This window comes from Myodes glareolus, chromosome 27 (assembly GCF_982192425.1).
Source record: "Myodes glareolus chromosome 27, mMyoGla1.1, whole genome shotgun sequence".
In the NCBI taxonomy this organism is placed as follows: domain Eukaryota; kingdom Metazoa; phylum Chordata; class Mammalia; order Rodentia; family Cricetidae; genus Myodes; species Myodes glareolus.
Window position 1 is genome coordinate 4,645,001 of NC_142052.1, and position 23,236 is coordinate 4,668,236.

The following is a 23,236-nucleotide window of genomic DNA, read 5'->3' on the forward strand; positions in this document are numbered from 1 at the left end:
AACAAATACTTGGCAAAGGGAATTAAAGCCTTGTCCTTGAACAGTAGAAGAGTATGGCCTTATTTTGTGTTGTAAGAGGCTTTGGCTGATTTCAATATGCTAGAAGAGAAAACTGTAGTAGGGCGGAATTATTTACCTTCAATAGTCATGAGTTGCAAGTTTGGATTTCAAAAATCGTCATTCTGTCACAAACAGTACATCTTGAACTAGCCGCTTCAGATGAAGTGATTCTATCTATCCAGAGGTCCAGTTTCTCCCATGGGAACACTGTTTTAATGTTTTAAAAGAGACCTCCAGTTACAAAACTACAAGATCCTACTTCTAAAACTTAAGTAGTCTGTAGTTAAAAAAACATTTGATTGATTTCTGCTGGCCTTTATTTGTGTTCATGATACAATAAAAAACTACTAATTTTTTTTTAAAAAAAACATTAACTTTAACATTTTTTCTCCTCATATTTAAAATAGTTCTCATGAAAGTTCTGAGCTGCTTTGTATTTGAGAACCACTTTTCCAGAGATATAGGGAGTCACCTGAAAAAAATGAGGTGATTTATTTGAAAGAGAGAAAGAAGAACCATGGGAATGGTTGGAGGCACAAAAAGGAAGGGGGAATAATGAATTATATTTGAATCTCAAACAATTGAAAACAAAACTCATGATAAAAATAGTCACTGGGAACTCCCGTGAGGGGTTTTCTTGATCAGATTAATTGAAGCAGGAAGACCCATCCTGAACGTGTGCAGCAGCATCTGGAAGCAGCTCCAACACAAAGACAAAGGGACTTTGTTTTCTGCTAGCTCGCCTTTGTTGTCTGTGACAAAGTCATCTACCCCACTGCTGCAGCATTCCTGTGCTCATATCAAAACCAATCCCAGCATTCCAGTGTAGGCTGCTGTGCATCTTGAGCACCTAATTTGATGATGTTCTGCTGTCTGCCTGTCATCTATGTGTCATACTTTACTTGTTATTTTTTCTTTGACCTTGCTTGCTGTCTACTTAATAAACTCATTCATGCAAAACTGGAAAAAAATAGTTCTATTTGTAAGCAAAGGTTTTCATTTTCGAAATGAAATTTTAAAGTAAAGACACTTTTATAGAATCATAAATTCGTATTAGAGTTTGACAAAAATCAGGTCATCCCCTCATTCTCGCAGTGCTGTTTTTCTCACTGTAGATCCAGTGAAAGGGGCTCATTGAGTGGTCTTGAGCACATCATGAAGCAAAGCAGTTGGTGAGAACAGTTTATCACCATGATGGACTTAGATTGCCTCGTGTGGTGAACGAGGAATGTGCCATCTCTTCCACCACGCAGCCAGTGAGGTAAAATGAGCCAAAATAAATTACATACTTGTCTTTTATTTCTTCCCTTCAATATTTTATTTAAGGTGAGTTTCTCAACATGTTCATGCCATATATCCCTAGTCAAGCAATCCAAGAGTAGGGTTAGAATGAAGCCGAGACAGAATACAGAAATAGTCACTGGCAGGAAATGGGAGTGTGTTTTTAAATGGAACCTTGAATTTGGAGTTCTCTAGTAGAAGTGTATTCATAATTTTTGTTAAGACATGAAAAACTCTCTAAGGCAAGAGCAATGTTGACTTGTTAGAAAGCAGAATAGATGAAAGCTGGAATTAGAAATGCTCAGCAAAGATTGATGACTACCTTAATTGTCATCATAGAACCTACATCCAGTAACTGATAGGAGCAAATGCAGAGATCCATAGTTAGCACTGGGCTGAGCTCCTGGAGTCTAGTCTTAGTGATGAAGGAGTGATAATAGGAGCAAAAGGGTCAAGACTGTGATGGAGAAACTCACAGAAACGTCTGGCCTGAGCAAATGGAAGTTCACTGACCCTGGACTGACAGCTGGAAATCTGTATAGAACTGATCTAAGCCCTCTGAATGTGGGTGACAGTTGTGTGCCTTGAGCAATTTGTGGGGACACTAACAGTGGAACCAGTATTTTTCCCTAGTGATATTTTTTATTTGTAGCTGATCCTCTAAGGAAGGATACCTTGATCAGACTAGATACAGGGGCCTTGGTCCTGTCTCAAGTGATGTGTGACAGACTCTGTTGACTCCCCATGGGAGGCCTCACCTTCTCTGAGGAGTAGACCCAGGTGGGAGTGGGGGTGGAGGCTGGAGGGTAGTGGGAGAAGGAGAGTCAGAGGGAACTGGAATTGATATACAAAATAAGATTGTTTAAAAAAGAAAATGTTCATCAAATAAAGAGAAGATGGTAGCATTGATAACGTAAGATAAATTAATAGAGATTTTTAGGTTGTCATAGGACATGAGACCTTAAGAGTAAAATCAGAGAGTGGAGTGGGTTAGGAAAGTGACAAATCAGGAAACAAAATAAATAACTATTCATAAATAATAATTTGAGTCCCCTGGGTAAAATAAACCAGTTAGGAAAGTAAAAGATAAGGGGAAAGGGAATGGACTAATTATAAAAATATTCTTTTACTTTAGGAGAGAAAAAAAGGTTAATTTAGTCATTCACATTGGTTTGGTAAAAATAGACTATAGGTGGTTATAGTTTCCAGATGGTATCTCTAAGATTTGATATTAAATATTATACAGAGATTAAATAAAAGCTCGCAAATGGGAACCCTAAACTTTTCCCTGAGTCAGGATACTTCTTGCTAACATGGCAAATGCAGAAAAGGAAAATCTCAATGATAAAAATGGATGCTCCTACACTAAATAGTGTATATTAAATATTTGTACATATGAAAGAATAGATGTCAAGTGTCTGTTCAATATGTGAATATCGTGACTCAAGTGACTGACATAAATTTGGGAGCTGTTTACACACACATAGTATTTGAAAATATTGACTTGGAAACTGCTGGTCTTCAGAAAAAAAAAAGAGCAGCCAAAACGAATCCCAATGCACTCCAACAGCTATTAATGAAAAACTAGCAGAAAACCAGTATGGAAAGGGAGAGAAAGAAATGAATGATAAAAAGGAACAAGAGAATCTTTGAACTGATGGCTAAAGGAGTTAGGAGACTATGGAGTCAACTCTTCATATTTGTCTAGGAAATGAAATAGAACCAAGGCATAGCTATCAGGGAAGGCACTTTCTTTAAGATGAAGAATTCTGGATCCCCCATACATATTGATGAGATCAAGGTGAGCGAGAGAAATAGTGATGATGATTAAACTAGACAAGATAGGATACAGTGAAGAGAATTGATAAGTGGATGATGTGATTAATTTTGTATTTATTTTCTTAAAATTATAAAAAAATGTTATGCGAGCAAAATAAAGCAGAAGCAGATAGAAAGCTAGAAGGAACTGCTGCTATTGGCAAGCACAGATAGACAACAGAGGGTTAGGATGGTGTTTCTGGGGAACTAGAAGTAATGTTTTAGGATTTATGGCCACACAATTCTTTCTACTCAGTTTTTTCTATAGTTCCTTTGAATACTTTCAAACAATCCCGCAAATAAACATAAAAATATACAACCAACCTGTTCTCCACAATGCTACAAAATCTATAAGCAGAAAGGACAATCTACAAGAAGTGGTCTTCAAAGAACTAGATATCCAATAGACAATTATCTCTCATCAAATATAAAAATCAACACCAAATGTGGTAAGACCGAACAGACTACCTGACACCAAAATGCTACCAGGAGAAAAGTAAGGGGACCCCAAGCTTTTGATGTGGAATTCCCCTCTGTATGCTGTGAATATGTTTTATTACCATTGGTTAATAAAGAAGCTGCTGTGGCCTATGGAAGGACAAAATATGGTTAGGGGGATATCCAAACAGAGAGAGAGGAGGAAAGAAGGCAATATCTGGAAGTCACCATGTTGCAGTCAACAGAGAATAACGCATGAAGCTTACAGGTAATCCAAAGCCTTGTGGAGATACATAGATTAATAGAAATGGGTTAGTTTAACATGTATGAGCTAGCTAAGAATATACTTATGACATTGACGAAACAGTGCTGTAATTAATATAGTTTCTGTGTGATCACATGACTCTGAGCAGCCAGAAAACAAAAGAACAGTTTCCCTTTACACGTTGATGCTATGAGGAATTGTTCATTGAATATGAATTCCAGAGCTTAGAAAAAAATGGATGTAAACGAACAAAATTACATCAAATTAAGGAAAAGATCATCAGCTAAGAAACCACTTAACAGCATTACAGAATGAGGAAAATACCTGCAATCAAGGCATCTGAGAAAAGGTCAGTTTCCAAAACACATAAGGAAGTCACCAACACCAGCAAGAGATAAGCCCTGTACATTATACATGCATTCAGCTATTTGGGGAATAATATGTAAGTCCCACAACTAAAGCTGTCTCCCATATCTATCAAGCTAAAACTCTATGTATATTCAAGGAGAACAAGTCGGTAGGCCAGAGACATCTGCAACCCGACATTGCAACATTTCTACAGCAGCCAAAACATGAAATCAAGATACACGTCAATCAAGAACTGATGCAAAGATAATAGTGAAACATTACTCAGCCTTTAAAAAACTTGCCATTTGTGACAGAAAAGAAAACTTATGTGCAACCATATTATAAAGTACCAAAATAAAAATCATAAGTACTGTATTATATCACTTACATGTAGAACCTACAAAATCATTCACTCAGAAACAGAGAATAGCAGTGGTTCCCAGATACTTCCATGGGCATAGAAATGAGAAATGGAGAAATGAGCAACAGCTGCAGCATTATGGTCATGTAGGAAGAATACACTCAAGAATACATTCAACGGTCTTGTGACTGTCATTAATGACCATGTATTGTGCTTACAAAACTTCCGGAACACTAGACAGTAAATGGTCTTGACACAAATCCACAGGCATTTGAAGTCATATGTAAGTTAATTAGACTGCTTCCAGTTCTACAGTGTGTGTCTGTGACTGTATATGTTGAACATTTAATTTACACACAAATTTATATGTAAATTCCCATGATGTATTTTCTTTTAGTCACCAATAACCTGATTAGTCATTTTACACACCTCTCATCATTGGCTTTCAGAATGTTTTAGAACTATCACTACTGAACACTTTATATTATTGGATATTAACAGTTGATATCCTTTTTCTTGTTGAGTTGATTTTTGGGGAAGGGTGTGATAGGTATTCATGATATATGTTAGAAATTTACTTTCTACTATACATTTTATATTCTTTGTAAGTATTATTAAAGTTTTTCACTATATACTTTTATGTTAAAATGTTCTATCTTGCCTTTGACCTTACAGATATAATAATTATACAGATAAATCTGGTAATGTCCTTCTAACTATACTTGTGAGATCTTCTGCATTTACTTCAAAGGCTTTCACATATGCCTCAGGCAATAAATGACAGAAAGTAGGAATAATTAATCCCTCAAAAATTTAAGTCCTCAAAAGTATAGTATCAGTTTCTAGATGTTAGCTGTAACATTTGATGTTTTCTATGAATTTTTGTTGCTTTCATGTGGAGGTCTAAAAACGCAGGCCCATTCCCAGAGTTTGGAGATTGACAGGCATAGTTCCACATCTTAACTCAGGAGGTAACTGCTTGATTCTTTTAAGATTAAGGTAGCTCATTCTAGTAAGTCCATGCCATCCTGACAGATGGTCAGGATATGCAAATTTAATTCTGCTCCTTCTTTAGTAACTATGAGGTCACCTGGGGAGGACAGTCTTCAGAATAAGTGACCTACAGCATCTTCACTACCTAGACAACAGAATGCTAATTATTTGCTGTCTCACAGTGGTAAAGCCATTGACTGTGTGGATTACCCTTTGTATCATGTTAATAAAGTCTTTTGTTGCCTCCCCCCTGCCCCATGTAACAGAGGGGCCTGCTTGTTGGGGTTTCTGTCCCGCCTGATACCCCACAACCAGCAAGCCCCAAAGAAAATCACACAGAGATCTCCATAAGTTATAACTGATTGGCCCATTAGCTCAGGCTTTTTATTAACTCTTGTAACTTATATTAACCCATTGTTCTTATCTATGTTAGCTACATGGCATGGTACCTTTCTCAGCAGGGCAGATTACATCTTGCTTCTTCTGTGGTCTGGGCAGGACTGGCAGAGGGAGCTTCCTGCTTCCCAGAATACTCCTGTTCTCTTCTCTTTGCTCCACCTCTACTTCCTCTCTGGTTTTCCTACCTATACTTCCTGCCTGGCCAATCAGCATTTATTTAAAACATGATTGACAGAATACAGACAATTCTCCCACACCACTTCCCTGGTTATGTTTGGTATAAAAGCTGTGGGAAAAAAAACACAGGAAAATCTCAGGATTTCAGTAATCCCAGAAATATCCTCCTGATACTGTCTTATGGTTTCTGTCTTGTTATTTTATGTGTCTTTGTATTCTTTACTTATATTTCTTCAATTTCCATGCCCCTATCCTGGTAAGAGGTGAGTTGTGGAGGACAGTCATTGACACTTTCAAAGCAGATATTCTATACCTCTGTATTTAAAAGTGTTCATGTTTTATTTAATATCAATTAAAATTCATTTGTTTAAATTATATTTGAATATTAAATAGAAATATTAATAGGAAATACATAGTTGATAAATTGAATCCATAGTATTTTTTTATTTCTCGTTTAGTTGCAGTTTTTATCAGTTAATTTTGTCATTTGACAATTACATACCTTTACAAAATATATTCTACTTACTCTATCCTGCCTACCCTTTCTCAACTCCTTGCCATCCTTACCACAACCTGTGTCTCGTCCATACCAGTCCTTTCCTCATGTTCATGACTTGATGTTATTTGGGGACTGACTGTTCTACTTTGTTTTCTCTTACTGTGATAATCACCACAACCAAAAGCAAGATGGAGAGGAAAGACTTTACTTCATCTTATACTTCCAGTTCATCACGGAAGGAGGTCAAAGAAAGAACAGGCTCTCACTATCTGTAGCTTGCTATCTGTGGTCTTTCTAATACAGTTCAAGACCAGCTGCTGATGGATAGAGTCACCCATAGTGAATCCAACCACCCCATCAATCCTGACAGTTCCTTAGAGACATCACCACAAGGTAATTTGATTGAGGAAATTCTTTAGCAGAGGTGCACTTTCCCCAAGTGACAATGAGTTGTGCCAAACAGACAATAAACACTAACCAGATACACATTTAGTTTAATCACATTTAGTGTAACTTGAAGTGTCCACTGGAGTCTGGTGAGATCATTGAAAGGTACTCGACTGAAGGCAATGGTTTCCCACTCTCAGGATCCTTCAGTACCAGACAATTTCACAGTGAGCAAAGGAACTTTCTGACGCCGTGCCTCACTGTTGATGCGCTCATTTTGTGCCCGTTCAACCACGCAGCTGCTCTGAGTGCATGACTACAAACGACAGCTTGAGCCTGCATTTGCTGCCCTTATCATCCTATGCCCTTCCATCCTTATCTTCTGACTCTCATATTCCTTCTGTCTTCCCTTTCATAACCTTCCTTCAGCACTATAAGTGACTAGGGAAATGCCTTATTTAGGGCTAGAAACTCATCACTCACTTAGCATTGATACCTTGTGTAGACATCAGTTTTGAATTCACTACTGCTCACTGGAAAAATGCCTTCTTTTTAAATTAAGAATGAGCATAACGTTTATCTATGATTGAAAATGTGAGTATCCTCATAGTAGAAAGCAACATGATATTATAGCAACTTAGGTAAAGAACAACAGCATTCAGTTCCATGCCAAGGCCTGTGATCTCCCCCATTTTCAGAGTAGCAGGTGTGGATTTCCTCTTGCCATTGACGTCTAAAATCTAGTGAGGGAATAATTGGTTACCTCCCTAATACTGCTACCACTATAGAACACTTCGTATCATTGGATATCAGCATTTGAGATCCTTTTCCTTACTGAGTTGATTTTTTGGGGGGATGGGAGGATTGTTGTATGTATTCATGATATATATTAGAAATTTACTTTATATTGTACATTTTATGTTTTGTAATTATTATTAAAGTTTTTCACTATATACTTTTATATTAATCTATTCTTTCTTGGCCTTACAGATATAATAATTATACAGATAAGTCTGGAAAAGCCCTTCTAACTACATTTGTGGGATGCTCAGCATTTACTTCCATGTCTTTCACATACACAGTCTGACTCAGGCTTATTGCATGATAGAAAGTAGGAATAATTAATGTCTTTAAAATTTAAATTCTAAAATATATAGTATCAGCTCCTAGACCTTAGCTGTAATGTGGTGTTTTACTGTGATTTTTGTTTCTTTAATTCCAGATATTCTATACCTCTGTATATAAAAATGCCCATGATTTATTTACTATCAATTATAATTCATTTTTTAAAATTCTATTTAAATATTAAATAGACGTATTAGTATTAGGAATATTTTCCTAACCGAGCCTCTCCACCAATGCAAAATGATCCCAATCAAGCCAAATCAGACCAAATTAAAAGATGTCCAGGTTTAATTAGACATCTGTACTTCCGGGAGGCTCCGAGTGGAATGGGAAGTCACCAAGTGACCACTAGAGAGGAAAAGGAAAAACCACTTATTTATTTTCTGGGGAGCAGTTTATATAGCCTGTGGGAGTGGTCTTGACCTTTCCTGGGGAGGGATCAAGGTTTGAGGGGCTCAGGAGAGGGGCCTCCAAAGATGGAGGCCAGAGGCTGGGATTAACAATCAGTAGGAAATATATAGCTAATATGGACAGGTGGGCATCTTGTCTGTAGGATGATCTCATGTACCACAGGGCTCACAGTTGGAAAGATCACTTCTGTCTCTTCCCCCAGGAGCCTGGATAGCGCCCTCCAACACCAAAAGTGACTCCCATCAATGAGGAAATATAGCTAACAATTGACAAAGGGGACTTCATGAAGTGAAAAACTTCTATACGTCAATGGAAGCAATCAAGGGAAGAAGCAGCTTACTGAATGAGAGAAAAAAAATCTAGAAATGTAAAGAACTCAAAAAAAGAAAAAGAAATCCAAACAATAGACTATAGATCTTAACAGAAACTTCTCAAAAGAAGATATAGAATAAACTGAGTACTTGTATTTTTGTTTTTGTAATAACCATCAACCTTTAAATCGTTCCTATTTTCAAGAACAAGGTGTTCCAGTTTGCTTTTCTATTTCCTTGAAGGTGTTGGAGATTCATTGGTATCCCTGGTTCTTTTTCTTTGGAATGTCATCTATAAATGAACATCAATGCACCAGTGACTCTCAACTCACTAAAACTTCTTTGTTAGAAGATAAATGCTAACTGCTCTATGGGTTCCTGCTTCAGCTAGTGGGCACCCGGAATATTAATTTACAAAGAATAAAGAGTTATTTTGGCTAGCCATTTTTGAGAATTCATTATATGGTCCTATACACTTATTTCTCTTGGGAACCATTGCCATACTGCAATGGTGAAGAACAGAATAAAAATTGCTAATGTCATGGCCAGAAAGCAAAATGGAGCTAGAGAAAGAGGCTATGATTCATGATCTCCTTCAATGATTCATCCTTTAATGACCTAAAGACTTCTCACCTCTTGAGTGTTGATCACTCTGGGAACCTCACCTGTAACCTATGGATCTTTGAGGAACTTACAAACCAAACCACAACAACTAATTCTACTGAAAACCACACACACACACACACACACACACACACACACAAACACACACACACTCGTTAACTCAGACTCTGTTTAAATTGTTTCAAGTAAGCTTAATAAGCTTAGTAAGCCAAATAACTAAAATTATTTGATGTAGTTTTATAAGATGTGTATTTTAGCTAAGTTTTCTTCCTGATCTCTAAAACATAATTTTTACCATAGACCTCAAATAGTTATATGTTAAACCTCTCTTAATATTAATATTGAAAAATAATTGAATGCTAAGAATTTTTATTTCCTTTAGACCCAAAGACATATACAGCTATTAATAAGCATACTCATTTTTCTTGTAGTTTTAATGTGCTTACACTTTGAATATTGTCCGGTTTCTTTTGATGCCTTTAAACTCATGTTCTGTCAGCTTCCTACATGCAGCGGAGATGCCATGCTTTTAAGACTTCTTCTACATTCAGGTCTCATGCTATTCCACGTTGGATTATGATTGCCCTTACTTTGATATAATATTCTCCCTGAATATTTTAATACTAATATTTGATATTAATTTTTAATGTAAAAGCACATTACAAGTTAAAAGTGTGTAAAACTTCCTCTCTTTGAACTTAGTATTTGAAAAAGGCTGTGAAAGCCGTTACAGAGTCTGCACTTTGGGATTATGAGTAGATTAACAAAGCCAACCTCCTGTTGGAGATGGTAAGAAAGATGTTTTCTGAATGTGGGTTTTAGGACTAATGCAATGTGGCTTGGCAGGAGAAAGGGAGAGGGGAGGAAAGCAAGAAAGGAAAAAGCTGTGGGAAAAATTAATGTTTCCATTACTCTGGTTATATCCCTCTTGAAACTGAACATTACTGTATCTCTATCTCTCATAAATATAAACTGGAAAAACTACAGATGTAGAAGTAAAAATGCCAAGAATAATGCATTATTTCATGAGAGAGAGACTAATTTGTCATCTATAATGGATAAATACCAGTAATTTTTCCTTTACTTTTTATTTAAGTTTTGAGATTATAATTATATTTCTTCTCTGCACACCTTTCTATAAACCCTTCTTTGACCCCTTTCAAATTCACTGGGCTTCACAACTCTGCCCTTTGATTGGTTGTGATTTTCTGCAGTGGTATCGTTAATGAGGGATGATGATTACACATATTGGTTGATTTGTATTGATTGTATAGATTGTATAAAAGGAATGTATATATTGCTGTTAGGGAGTACAGGTTTTAGTGCTTGTAGGTTCTCCTCCAATATCCATGACTTCATGGATAATTGCTCAGGTTCTCAATAGATGGAAATTAATACAGACACCCAATGCATACAGTGAGAGACCTTATAACAGTCAGTCCTAAATGGGATGTGTCCATCAAATCCCTCCATCAGCACTTAGGGGACTCTGTGTAAGAGAAGGCAGAAAGATTTCAAGAGAACTAGGGTATGAAATTCACCAAGGAGACGGTGTGTTGCAGACACAACAGACTGGCCCACCTATGAACTCACAGAGCCGATAGCAGCATGATCAGAGCCTGCAAAGGTTCACGTCAAATGGAGTTCCAGTACTAAGAAGGGAAATGGTCATCAGTCCCCATCATTGAAATGGACAATATCTCAAAATGATGACAATTCACAAATGGAAAATTAGTTTTTCCAATGTAGCCTTATGGGGTATACTAACCAGAGTTAGGGTAGGCCTTTTGCCCAGCAGTAGAAAGCCAACACAAAATCAACTCAATGGTATTTTGGGAGATGGTTTATCTCATAGTGCTCTGTTTGGGCATTTTTTTAACCTTACTGGTCTCTGACTTATATATTATGGTTTCTATTTTATGTTTAGATTTTATGTGTTCTGTGTGTGTGTGTGTATGAGTGTGCCTGGGTGTGTATACTCAAGTGTGAATGTGTGCACATATATGTGTGTATTTCTTTTAGAGTTTTTTGTTTGTTGTTTGCTTGCTTTGTTTTATTCTTTTTTATCATTATCCTTGTTTTCTAAGAGTTGGATATTATTTTAGGAATGATCTCTTGATATTTCACAACCAATTATTAAGGGAAAGATTTTTCTCTTTCTCTCTCAGTGGTCCTTAGTTGCCTGTGCTTTCTTGTGCTGTGGCACATGATATTTCTACCTTTCACGTTAACGTGTCTATATGAAAAACATGTTTTTCTTGTTTGGGTTTTGTTTATTAATGAATATTTTCTGTTCTTATTTCTAAACACGTGTCTCTAAACCAATCATTTACTCTGAGATGCAAGAACCAGTACCTCAACAAGTACACAGGGACCTGTTTAGATGCTTTCCAAAATCAGAACTCCACTTATCACATACTATGACAGAAAAAGGATTCATATTTTTCAATATAAATGCTACTGCCACACTGCTAAACTAATATTCTTAATTTTCCCAAGATACCAGTAGCCACCCCCTCAGAACCACTACAGTATTATCTTGAAAGATCTTGAAGTAAAAGATTATATGAGGAAAATATAAATTTTAATTAATATTTTGGCAAGACAGGACAGTGCAGAGGTTTCTCCATCTTGTACTCTTGCTAAAGCAATTTTAAGTTTGACTAGAATTTGATCTTCTTGATGGAAAATTACTCATCTCTCCTCTAGAAACCAGGTGCCAAGATGTTCCAGATAATTTAATTTCTGTTAAACTGTTTGCTTGCACAAAACCTCACGCTGCAGCTGTAGAATAGTGTAAGAGGTTATAGTTTAGTGTAAGAGCCTTGTTTTAAATGCTTGGTACAATACTTGGGTTCCCAATCGCTGAGTGTAGTTCCATCAAGTGGAATAAATACTTTCAGCTGGCTGGAGACTATGTTGGCGTAGTCTTCTCTATTGGACGCTCCATGACAGATAAAATGAAGGTGATTTGTACATTTTAATCTAAAGTATCAACTATTCCATAAAACTTGATTAGTAAATTAATGGAAGCAAATAAAAATATAACATATGTTCACAGTAAATGCTATTCATAAGTATCAGCAAACCAGACTAAAGAAGGTATGAGAATAAAGACCTCTCTTCTGTCACAGTAGGTGTGCAAACCTAAGTGACTGCTGTACCTCTGCCTCTGTGATAGCCAGCTACAGGCTCACATTTCAGCTCAAGACCTCATATATACACACAAAGAAGCATAGGACGCAAAAGCAAATCACTTCTTTTGGAAAGTCTCTCAAGATGAGGACACACCCAGCAGCCCTTCCTCACTGGTTTTCATAATACACTTTGATATAAATCACATCGCATGTGATGGTTTGCTTTGACGGTCAACTCAACAGACTGAGCATGTGCCAGGAGGCTGGAAAAGGACAGACTGCATACGTGTGGAGACGATTTCAAACTTAAACAAAAGAACAAAGGCTGTGCTGGATATCTCAGAAGCAGGAGTCTCGAATGCAATTAAAAGCAAAAAGAAAGATTTGGGGAATTATTTTCATTCACGCTTTCCAGCTGTGTCATGAGCTGCTTTGCTCAAATTTAAAAAAAAAAATCTGCTGTGATAAACTGAAACTGTGAGACAAATCTGTCCGTGTGTGCTGCTCAGGTATTTTGTGCCGCTGATGAAAGTCTGACAGAGAATGCACATGCCTTCCATGTCTTTTTGTGTCTTAAACTAATCAGACTTTCTCTTACGGCCAAAAACAGCTTCACTTCATACGTGTGACTGGCCTCTATGAGAGATGAGGAAGGTATATTTTGGGGGAAGGAGAAGGAGGACAATTTGGGTTTTTTTTTGGGGGGGGGTAAACTTCACATAATAAAATCTGACTTCCAAAATCCAAGCATTCAGGAAGCTGAGGCAGGGGATTGTTGTGAAATTGAGGCTTAACCATGCCACAGGTTGAGATGTTGTCCCCTCAAATTAACTAATTAATTAATTACAACTAAATAAAATCTGACTTCCAATTTCCCATGTCCTAATTAATCCCTTTCCATCCCCTTGCACATCCACTGTGGTTCATGTCTGATGTTTATTTGATAATGATCTCTAAAGAGCCTTTCTGCTAATTTATTCTCATGTGCTTTGAGAAAATCCATGCAGGGCTAACTCATAAAACAGTCATAAAATCAAAGAACTGCAACTTAGTAACCACCGGTGCTTCAATAGGAATGGAGAAGCAGAAGATAGTAGAGCAATAAGCTCCTAGCCAGAACTAGCAGTTGTCAGGAGACTGGTCCTGCCCCCACATGTTTCCTATTTTGAAGATTAGTAACCGTAGTTTTGAAGAGACAAATCCCTTTCCCTTCTCTTCATAGCTTTAAAAGGAAACAACAAATTTCATGTATTTTTTTTTCTTGTTGAAACTAAATATCCATTCTTAGTTTATATTCCTTATGAGTTATAAAACAGTGCTCAAACACTGAATTTTGAAATATTATCTAAAAAGCCAAATTGATATTTTTCTGGAAATTTGAAGTCATTCAGTTACACATACCTCTACATAACAATATGTGCTTCAGTGAGGTTCATGACTTGTACTTTTTAATGCTGTGATTCTGAAGTTACTAGTTATATAATTATCTGGATACTAAATAATTAAATATAGAAAGTAAATGATTTAATATAATGGACTTGTTTTTCTGTGGTATTTCACATATTCTCCTCAGTTAAACAAAAAAGTAATTTAAAGTAAATGTAAATTAATTACTAGTATCAGTTATGTATAATAGAAAGTTTTAAACAGCAGAAACATAAGATGTTATTAGTCCACATCTTTATATCACAGAGTAAAAGGTTTTAAGCATCTCAATGAAAATTTCCAATAAAACCCATTTCATCTTGTTCTTGTTGGGAAGTGGTTTTCTGGCGTCATGGTTCCTACATGTATGGCTACATATGATCCTGTTTGTGAGAGATTTAGCTATATTTCTATAAACCATTGTATTAAAAGAGAACTCTCAGTGGTGATGTTGTGTATGATTTATTTAAGATACACACTTCTTATGCAAGTAAAATTGAAATGTGAAAAACTCCACACATTTGTGAAAATAATGAAATGGCTGACTAAATGTTTCTGAGAAATGAAAAATTAAATCTAGTAGACTGGTTTGCTAAGTAAAGAAGGTAATAGTCTAACTAGATTAACTAGTCAAGATGAATAAATCTCAGCATAGAGAAAAAAGATGAGAGATTAAATGAATGCCTTTTGATTATGACAACCAGGTTACGTTGAACTACTACCAGACTGAAGAAAAATTCTAGGTTAAGTTCCCAGAAATAAAATAAACCAAGACCATGAATTCAAAAAAAAAATCTTTAAGACATGTGGAAATTAGACGGAGTGGGGCACATGACAAGGGCAGTAGTTGTTTATCAGAAAAATCACTCCACTTCAGATCCATGAGTAATAAAGGAAATATTCATCCTGAAAACCCACTAATTATGAAGCTAAGATGCCTATCGCACAGTACCAAAGTGCAGTGTTCTTAACAGAATTCATGGACAGACGGAGCTAGGCTGCTCATGATGACTTATGTTTGTTTGTTATGTCTGGATATGTAAGTTGTATACACACACTCATGATGTGCTTTACAACAAAGCTGTTCTGATAACTGATTTGTCTTCTTGAGCATCTGCTTTGACAGGGGAGCAATTTGCACAATTGCTGACTGAGTTGATTTGGAATTTGCCCGATCCAGGCAAAGCCACAGTTCTGGTTTCCCAATTGTTTAGGATCTCAAACAGTATCCCTGAACAGCCTTGAATAGTGTGGCTGTGAACACAAATCACAAGCGATCCCAAATATTTAGTTACAATGTAATTATCACACAACACATATTGCTGCCAGTTTATGGCATCTGCTTACATTTAGTCAAGATAATTGTGCAAAATGCACGGTAACCAAATACAGACACAATTTTTACAAAAACACTGGAGACAATAACTACTTTATCAAAGTGCATCTCTCTCTTCACAGTGACTTCTCATTAGAACTACTGACAAATGCTCTCTGTCACAGACCTAAAAATATATTTTCCAAAAGAACACCCATTCTACTAATAAAGGCTTGGAGTGTCTCCAATATAGTATACAGCAAATAACTATGAAAAGAAGATATCATCCTAAATCTTATGATGTCACTCTCATTAGGGAGACAGATACCAGAGAGAAATGAGGTGATTATCAATCACAATACGCAGTAATTTAAAAGAATAGTTTCCTTTGCAGAATATATGACAGGAACTGGTCTTATTATATCTAATCAAGACATGTATTTCCACCTGTGTGTGAATTTTAATGTGACTGTAAAGAGAAAAGAGAGGAAAACAATTTACCTCAAAACTGTAGGCACAGAGACACAAAGGGAGATCTTGAGAGGAACAGGACAGGAATGGTCAACACATGGTGATCAAATACTAATTTAAAAATTAAGAAATAAGATTGGAGACAGGGAATGTTTCTTGCGGTAGAGTGCTTAGCCTGCTTGAGGCCATGGGTTCAAGGCCTAGCATCTCATAAAATAACAAAAGAGAAATTAGAGAAGGAATCCATACATGGAGTTGGACAAGTTATACCTTGTATACCTCAATAGTATAGAATTCTCTTCTGTGTATAATAATGATCTTCGGAATAGTTTGATTATTCTTAGATTTTAAAATTGTCAGTGGAATACCTGATTTGAAAATTGACAGTATTGATTAACTGATATCAAGAGAGCTTACACTTAGAATAAGGGCAAAGAAATAGAGAGAGTGGTTTAAGAGCATTGCCTGCTCTTCCAAAGGTCCTGAGTTCAATTCCTGGCAACCACATGGTGGCTCACAACCATCTGTAATGAGGTCTGGTGCCCTTTTCTGGTCTGAAGATATACATACAAACAGAACATTGTATACATAATAAATAAATAAATATAAAAAATGTGGTTGAAATGGCTATGGTGAACTATTGGGAGCATGATGTGAAATACATACTAATGCCAAGTTTTTAGCTTGAGAATATATTCAAATCATCTTCCTGATCTTAGAAATACTTAGTCTCTGAAGAAAAATACTAGAGAATGAATTAAAGGCAGAAAACATTTAAGAGATTCATTAAGACAGCCAAGTGTAAGCATTTGACCCACCAGAATCCATCTGGATATTTACCACAAAAGAAAATGCTACCATATTTACAGATACAAAGTTACATTGGAAGCCTTGGGTCAAAACACTATTTTACACCATAAAAATTACAGTTGCATTCCCAATTAAGATGCTAAGAAACTATGGAAGTAGATTGATTATCCAAATAAAATTCAAGTTAGATAAGAGCTAGACCTTTGGATATTGCATGTGATCAACTCTGTGTAATGATAACGGCAAATTTATGCTGGGTCAGGAGAAGAGAAGATCATTAAAGATCTTAGAAGCAGTGTTGTTGGCAAGCCCTGTTAAAACTTGCTTTTAAGTGAGGTGACAAATGAACGGAATTTCAACAGATTTCTCTGAGTATAAAACTCTTAAGATGTTTGCTCTTTGAATGTGACCCAAGAAAAGAGGCAACAGCACAATTCAAAACTTTTGTGAAAAATAAAGCATCAAAGGTCTTTTGTGGGATATTTGTAATATTCCACCATATATATGAATGTGTATATGTGTGTATGCATATGTATTTTTGTGTGAATGTGTGTGAGTTTGTGTGTTTGTATTGTATGTGTGTATATTTGCGTATTGTATGAGTGTGCATGTGTATATGTGCATTTGAATATCAGTGTGTATTGTATTTTGTATATGTGTATATACATGAATGTAAATGTATGCTAGCAGTAATTTATTAAGAGATACAATGATTAAACAAAAACAAAGTTGTTTAAAAGAGGGTTGGATGGGACTGGAGAGATTGTTTAGTGGTCAAGAGTACTCGCTGTTCTCCCAGAGGACCTGGATTCTATTCACATCCTGAGATTCCTTCCTGTTCTCGGCCAACTCTGGGCATGCATACATTAAACAGATACACGCATGCAGGCAAAATACCCATACACACAAACTGTAACAATAATATTGAAGGGTATCTTTTAAGAGAGAGGAGGGTAGGGTAAGGGCAGCTATGGAAAGAAGGATTCATTTCAGTAGAAAAAATACTTAGAAGGAACCCAGATGGCATTTTAAAAAAAATGCAAAGTAAGTAAGGAGACATTAGGGAAATTCTGATAGAAACATTCACAAAATGCATCATTCAGTTTTAAAAGGAAAGAAAATTACATTAGACAAAGGGGATCAAAGCAACTGATTTGATTCTGTAGGTGTTGGCAGTAACATGAAGACCAAACACATCCTCAGTTCTACTCATTCAAGGGGCTCAGGATCTCCAGGTGGAAGTTGTAATCCCTCTCTGTTTGCTAATGATCTTTAGTCAGCTAAACCTGAACTTTTCCCTCTCTTCCTGACAGTGATTATCTGCACATCTCAGAACAGAGAATGCATAGAAGTTAGGTTAGTCAAATGACTGGAAGATAGAGCCTCTTGCCCTCCTTGATAATTATGCTTCAGAAGATGATAGTCCCTTGGGTTGGATAGATAGCTCAGCACCTAAGTTCATGGAATGCTCTTCAGAGGAGTCTGGATTATTTCCTGTGACTCACATGGTTACTAAAAATCATCTGTAACTCAAGTTTCAGGGGTTCTGGTGCCTTCTCTCCCTTCTCCCCTCCCCTTCTTCTTTTTTGATGTAAGAATGTTTTTTAATATTCTTTTCTCCTTTTACACAACTATCCCTACTATCATTCTCTTTCCTCCTCCAATCCGACCTTCCTCCCACCCCACGCTTTCTCCCACCACATCCCCCATCCACTCTTCAGAAAACGTAAGGCTTCCCACGAGGAGTCAACCAAGTCTGACAGATCACTTTGAGGCAAGACTGTTTTTTCTGTGGCCATAAAAAGTAAACCACAGAGCTCAACAAACCCACGTACGAGTTTATTAGGGAAGGGCAGAGATAAGAAGAAGGAAATGCGGTCAACCAGCAGTTGACCAGTTGATCAAGGCTCCTCACCCCTTCCTTGGCTGGGGACTGGGCGTGGAATCTCCCCAAGGGGCAGCAGCTGTGGAACTAAGTTGCTGGTGTGTGTCTCTCTACTGTGACGCTGGTATGCATCTTGCTTCTGTGCCGCTGGTGTACGGCTCACTATTGTGCCGTGGGTGTACATCTTGCAACTGTGTCTCAACGCTCTGCCGCTAGCGTCATCTCGTTGCTGTGCATCTCGCTACTGTGCTGCTGGTGTGCATCTTGCTGCTGTGCTGCCAGTTTGAAAATGCCAGTGACTCGGAGCACGCAGAAGCCCAGCACACAGCCTCAACAGTGCACGAGGTGGCTCTTGTGGAGGTACCAGAGGAGAGGACAGGTGGCAGTAACGCTGTGGCAGAGGCTGCAGCTCCAGCCAGAGGTTCCGGGGCAGAGGGTTCTAGCAGAGGACTTGGTCTCCGGCTTCATTGCACAGAAACAGAGTGGGGAAAGGCAGAGTTGGGCGGTGAGAGCACTGCACAGGCACAATGCAGTCACCGCTGTCAGCCCTAGTGGGTGGGGCCAGGATGATGCGAGAATCCTAACAAGGACCAAGGTCCACCCCCCCATATCTAGTCTAAGCATGATATCCCTCCAAAGAGAACGTGCTCCAAAACACCAGTTCAAGCACTAAGAATGAATCCTGGTCCCACTGCCAGTAGCCCCAAAGACTGCCCAAGCCTCACAACTGTCCGCCAAGTTCAGTGGCCCTAGTTTGGTCCCATGCAGGTTCCCCCACTAACAGTTCAGAGTCAGTGAGCTCTCGCTATCTCAGGTCAGCTGTTTCTGTGAGTATCACCATCATGGTCTAGGCCGCTTTGCTCATATTACTGTTCCTCCCTCTCTTGGACTGATCTCTGGAAGCTCACCCCAGTGCTTCACTGGGGATCTCTGTATCTGCTTCCACCAATTGCTGGATGAAGGTTCTATGATGACTATTAAGGAAACAAAGGATAACCAGCCTATAGTCCCGGGGAAACTAGGTAACAGGGAGAACCCTAGGAGAGACATGCATGGATTCCCCGGAAAGGAGAAGCAGGCAAGATTTGTTGAGGAAATTGGGAGTATGGGAGGGGAGAAGAGGAGGGGGAGGGGAGAAGGGGAGAGAGATAGAGAACATGAGGTAATGGGATGCTCAATAAAAAGGAAGGACAGAGAAAGAGAGAAAGGGAAGAGATAACTTGGTAGAGGGAGCCATGACCTAGCAAGAAACATGGCATTAGGGAAATTCTCAGGAATTCTCAGGAATCCACAATGATGACCCCAGCTAAGATTCTAAGCAATACTGGAGAGGTAGACTAAATGGCCTTCCCTTGTAATCAGATTGATGACTACCTTGTCACTTGGTGCCTTCTTCTAGCACACATGGGCAACAAGGACACGCCCCATGTACCTAGTTACAGGCAAATACTATACACATAAAATGAAAATAATTAAAGATCCCATGTTTGAGAAAAGGATGATTCTGTGCTGAAAATTATGGAACAAACATTGTAAAAGGATTTGCATCTCATAGGGACAACAATGAATATAGAATGACCAGTTTCCTAAATTAAATGTGTTATGATCTGCTGGCTTGTCACCTGGGTATCCTGTCCCTTTAAGAGACAAGCCCCCCGACTCCCAACCCCCCTTCTGCACTCCCAATTCCCCTTCCACTGAGGCAAGCAGATATGGGGGAAATGGAAAGTGATACATGATACTTGCTTGGGTGAAAGTGTCGGAGGGCTTGTTTAAGGAAGATGTTTTCCTTGCCCTTGTTTATTCTTTCTCTACTTCCTGTCTGCTATGAGCACTGTCGTCTGTTGCAGCAGGCATTCTTTGATTTAATGTCCAACCTCGCCTCTGCTCCACAGTAATGTGGACACAGTCAACCTTTCCCTTTCAAGGTGATTTTCTCTGCTGTTATATCACAGCAATGGAAACCTGACATAGGAAACTACTTGCTTTTAACTCTGTCTCCCAGCTTGTCGTCAGTCCACAAGCTAAGTTCCATTTTACCTGCCTAAAAATATGCCATTCTAATTGACATGCTGCCCTAGTAAAAGGATACACAGCTAAGCAGGCTTAGGAAGTAATCCCGTCTCACCCAACTACATCCCACTTCAAAGAGAGGAGCTTAAATCCTCAGCTGTCAGCCAAACATTACCAAATCCTATATAACCCACCAACTCATGGGGAATTTAAGATGAAAATTGTATCACTCTTGTGTCTGATTTAATTTGCGTCTGTGATGGCTATAATTCTTTGTCAACTTGACTATATCTGAAATTAACTAAAATTCAAATGGTGGACACATTTGTAAGGGATCCTTTTTTCTTAATTAGATAATTAGAATGGAGAAGTCCCACTTCTAATCTAGATATTTGAGGGGAAGACACACCTTTAATCCAGATATTTTGAGGTAAGAAGATCCTATGTTAATCTGGGTCACACCTTCTTTTGGAAGCCTATATAAAGGATAAGGAAGAAGGAACTCTGCTTTCTCTTTGCTTTCTTTTTATTGATGGCAATCCATTTCATCATTGACATTAGAGCCTACTTCTTCATGAATTCAGAGTATGCTGAAACATTTATTTCTGCAGACTGAAATACTATTTATTCGTGAACTTTCTGTTGGTAGACCAGCATTGTAATCCTAAAATAAATGATACATCTACACATATATACATATATACACGTGTATACATACATAAAAATATATGTACAAAACAAACACACATGTGTGTATGTATATATGCACACACATATGAGTGTATTATATATACACACGCGTGTGTGTATATATGTATATATGTATATATACACACGCGTGTGTATATATATATATGTGTGTGTATATGTATATATATATATATATATATATATTTAGTTATAGTTAGTTTCCTTTCTGACAAGAGTGAATACACTGCAAAATCAAACACTCCACAACGAAAGGCCCAGAGCGCAAACCCTTTGCTAATCCTATAAGGCACAAAATGGTGAGCGGGACACCAGCACATCTGAAGAACTTTCATGTCGCCGTATTTCTTTTGTCAGACTTTAGGGTTGGAAATACTGGTGCTCAGTTGGATGAATTAAGTGCAAGAGGTACAATTGGGCCCTGAAATAGTAGGGACCAGGTGCCAGCACTGAATCCCCAAAGCAAGATTATTGTAGTTAGCATAATGGGCAGTGTCCACATAGTCTAACCGAATAATCAGCATAGGCAAAGTGATTTTTTATAGTGTCATGAAGTGTATGGACTTTTGATCCTGGATAATCAATAATAGTATTTTCAGGCATAAAATAGATAGAAAGTCAAGTGGATTTTTTTTTTTGATCTACAGAAAAATTCTGAAACAAATGAAAGAAAGGCTACACAGGATACTGCAAAAGGTTATCTTGGCATGTGGACCAATTTCCAGATTTGATCTAGTTTGAAGTCCAAGAAATCCTTGACTGAAGAAATGATCAGGTTCCCCTGAAAAAGGACCTTAATACAATACCTAAGAGATTTACAGTTACCTTTTCTCCAGGCTTTCCCCAGAGGAACCTGTAGACTTTTACACTGGAGAAGGAAACGAGTCAGACTTTCCATTGTCTATTAGACACTGGTTCTGAGTGGATGCTGTTTCCAGGAGATCCCAAGGAACAATGTGGTCCTCTAACTAAAGTAGGGACTTATGGAGGTCAGGTGATTAATGGAGTTCTGACCTAAGAATGATTCACAGTATGTCAAGTGGGTTGCTGAACTCATTCTGTGGTTACTTCCCCAATCCTAGCAATGTATACGTGATATAAATATACTTAGAAGTTGGCAGAATTCTTCCATTGATTTTCTGACCTGCGGAGCAATAGCTTATTATAGTTGAAAAAGCTAATTGAAAGCCTTTAGCGTTGCCTCTTCCAGGGATAATTGTCAATCAAAACAGTGTCACATACTTGGAGGAAGTGCTGAAATCAGTGCTACCATTAAAGGCTTGAAAAATGGAGTGGTGGTGGTCCCCACCACTTCTCCTGTTAACTCTCCTATCTGGCCAATGTAGAAGCCAGGTGGATCAAGAATAACAGTTGGCTATTGAAAACTCAATCGAGCAATGACTCCAATTGCATCTGTTGTGTTAGATGTGATCCCCTTGCTTGAGCAGTGTAACATGTCTCTTGGTCCAGGGTATGCAGCTATTGATTTGACAAATGCCTTTTACTTGGTACCTGCTCATAAGGACCACCAGAAGAAACTTGAAAGACCAGTGTCTCTACAGTTTTACATCAAGAATATATTCACTCTCCAGTTCTTTGTCACAACTTAACTCAAAAGGATTTTTATCATCTGCTTTTCCACAAAGTATCACATTGGTTAACTAACTAATGGCACTATGTTGGTTAGACTAACTGACCAGGGTATGACAGCCACTTTGGACTAGTTGGTAATACATAGGTGCTTTCATTGATGGGACAAACCCAACCAAAATTCTACCTCAGATAAATTCTTAGGAGCTCCATAGAGTGGAGCATGAAGAGATATCGCTGTTGTTTTTCAATGGATCCGTGAACAAAGTGGTCATGGTATCAGAGCTGGGGGCTATGTATAGGCTTGACATGTATTTCCACTCACTGAAGCTAAACTAGACAGAGCTACTGCTAAATGGCAGACCTGACAACAGCAGGGACCAGC

At 37.9% G+C, this 23,236-nt stretch overlaps 1 pseudogene; it reads left to right on the forward strand.

Annotated features, from left to right (window-relative positions):
• The first annotated feature begins 19,697 nt into the window (after positions 1 to 19,697).
• LOC148117583 (uncharacterized) lies at positions 19,698 to 22,926 on the forward strand (annotated as a pseudogene).
• The last annotated feature ends 310 nt before the right edge of the window (positions 22,927 to 23,236 follow it).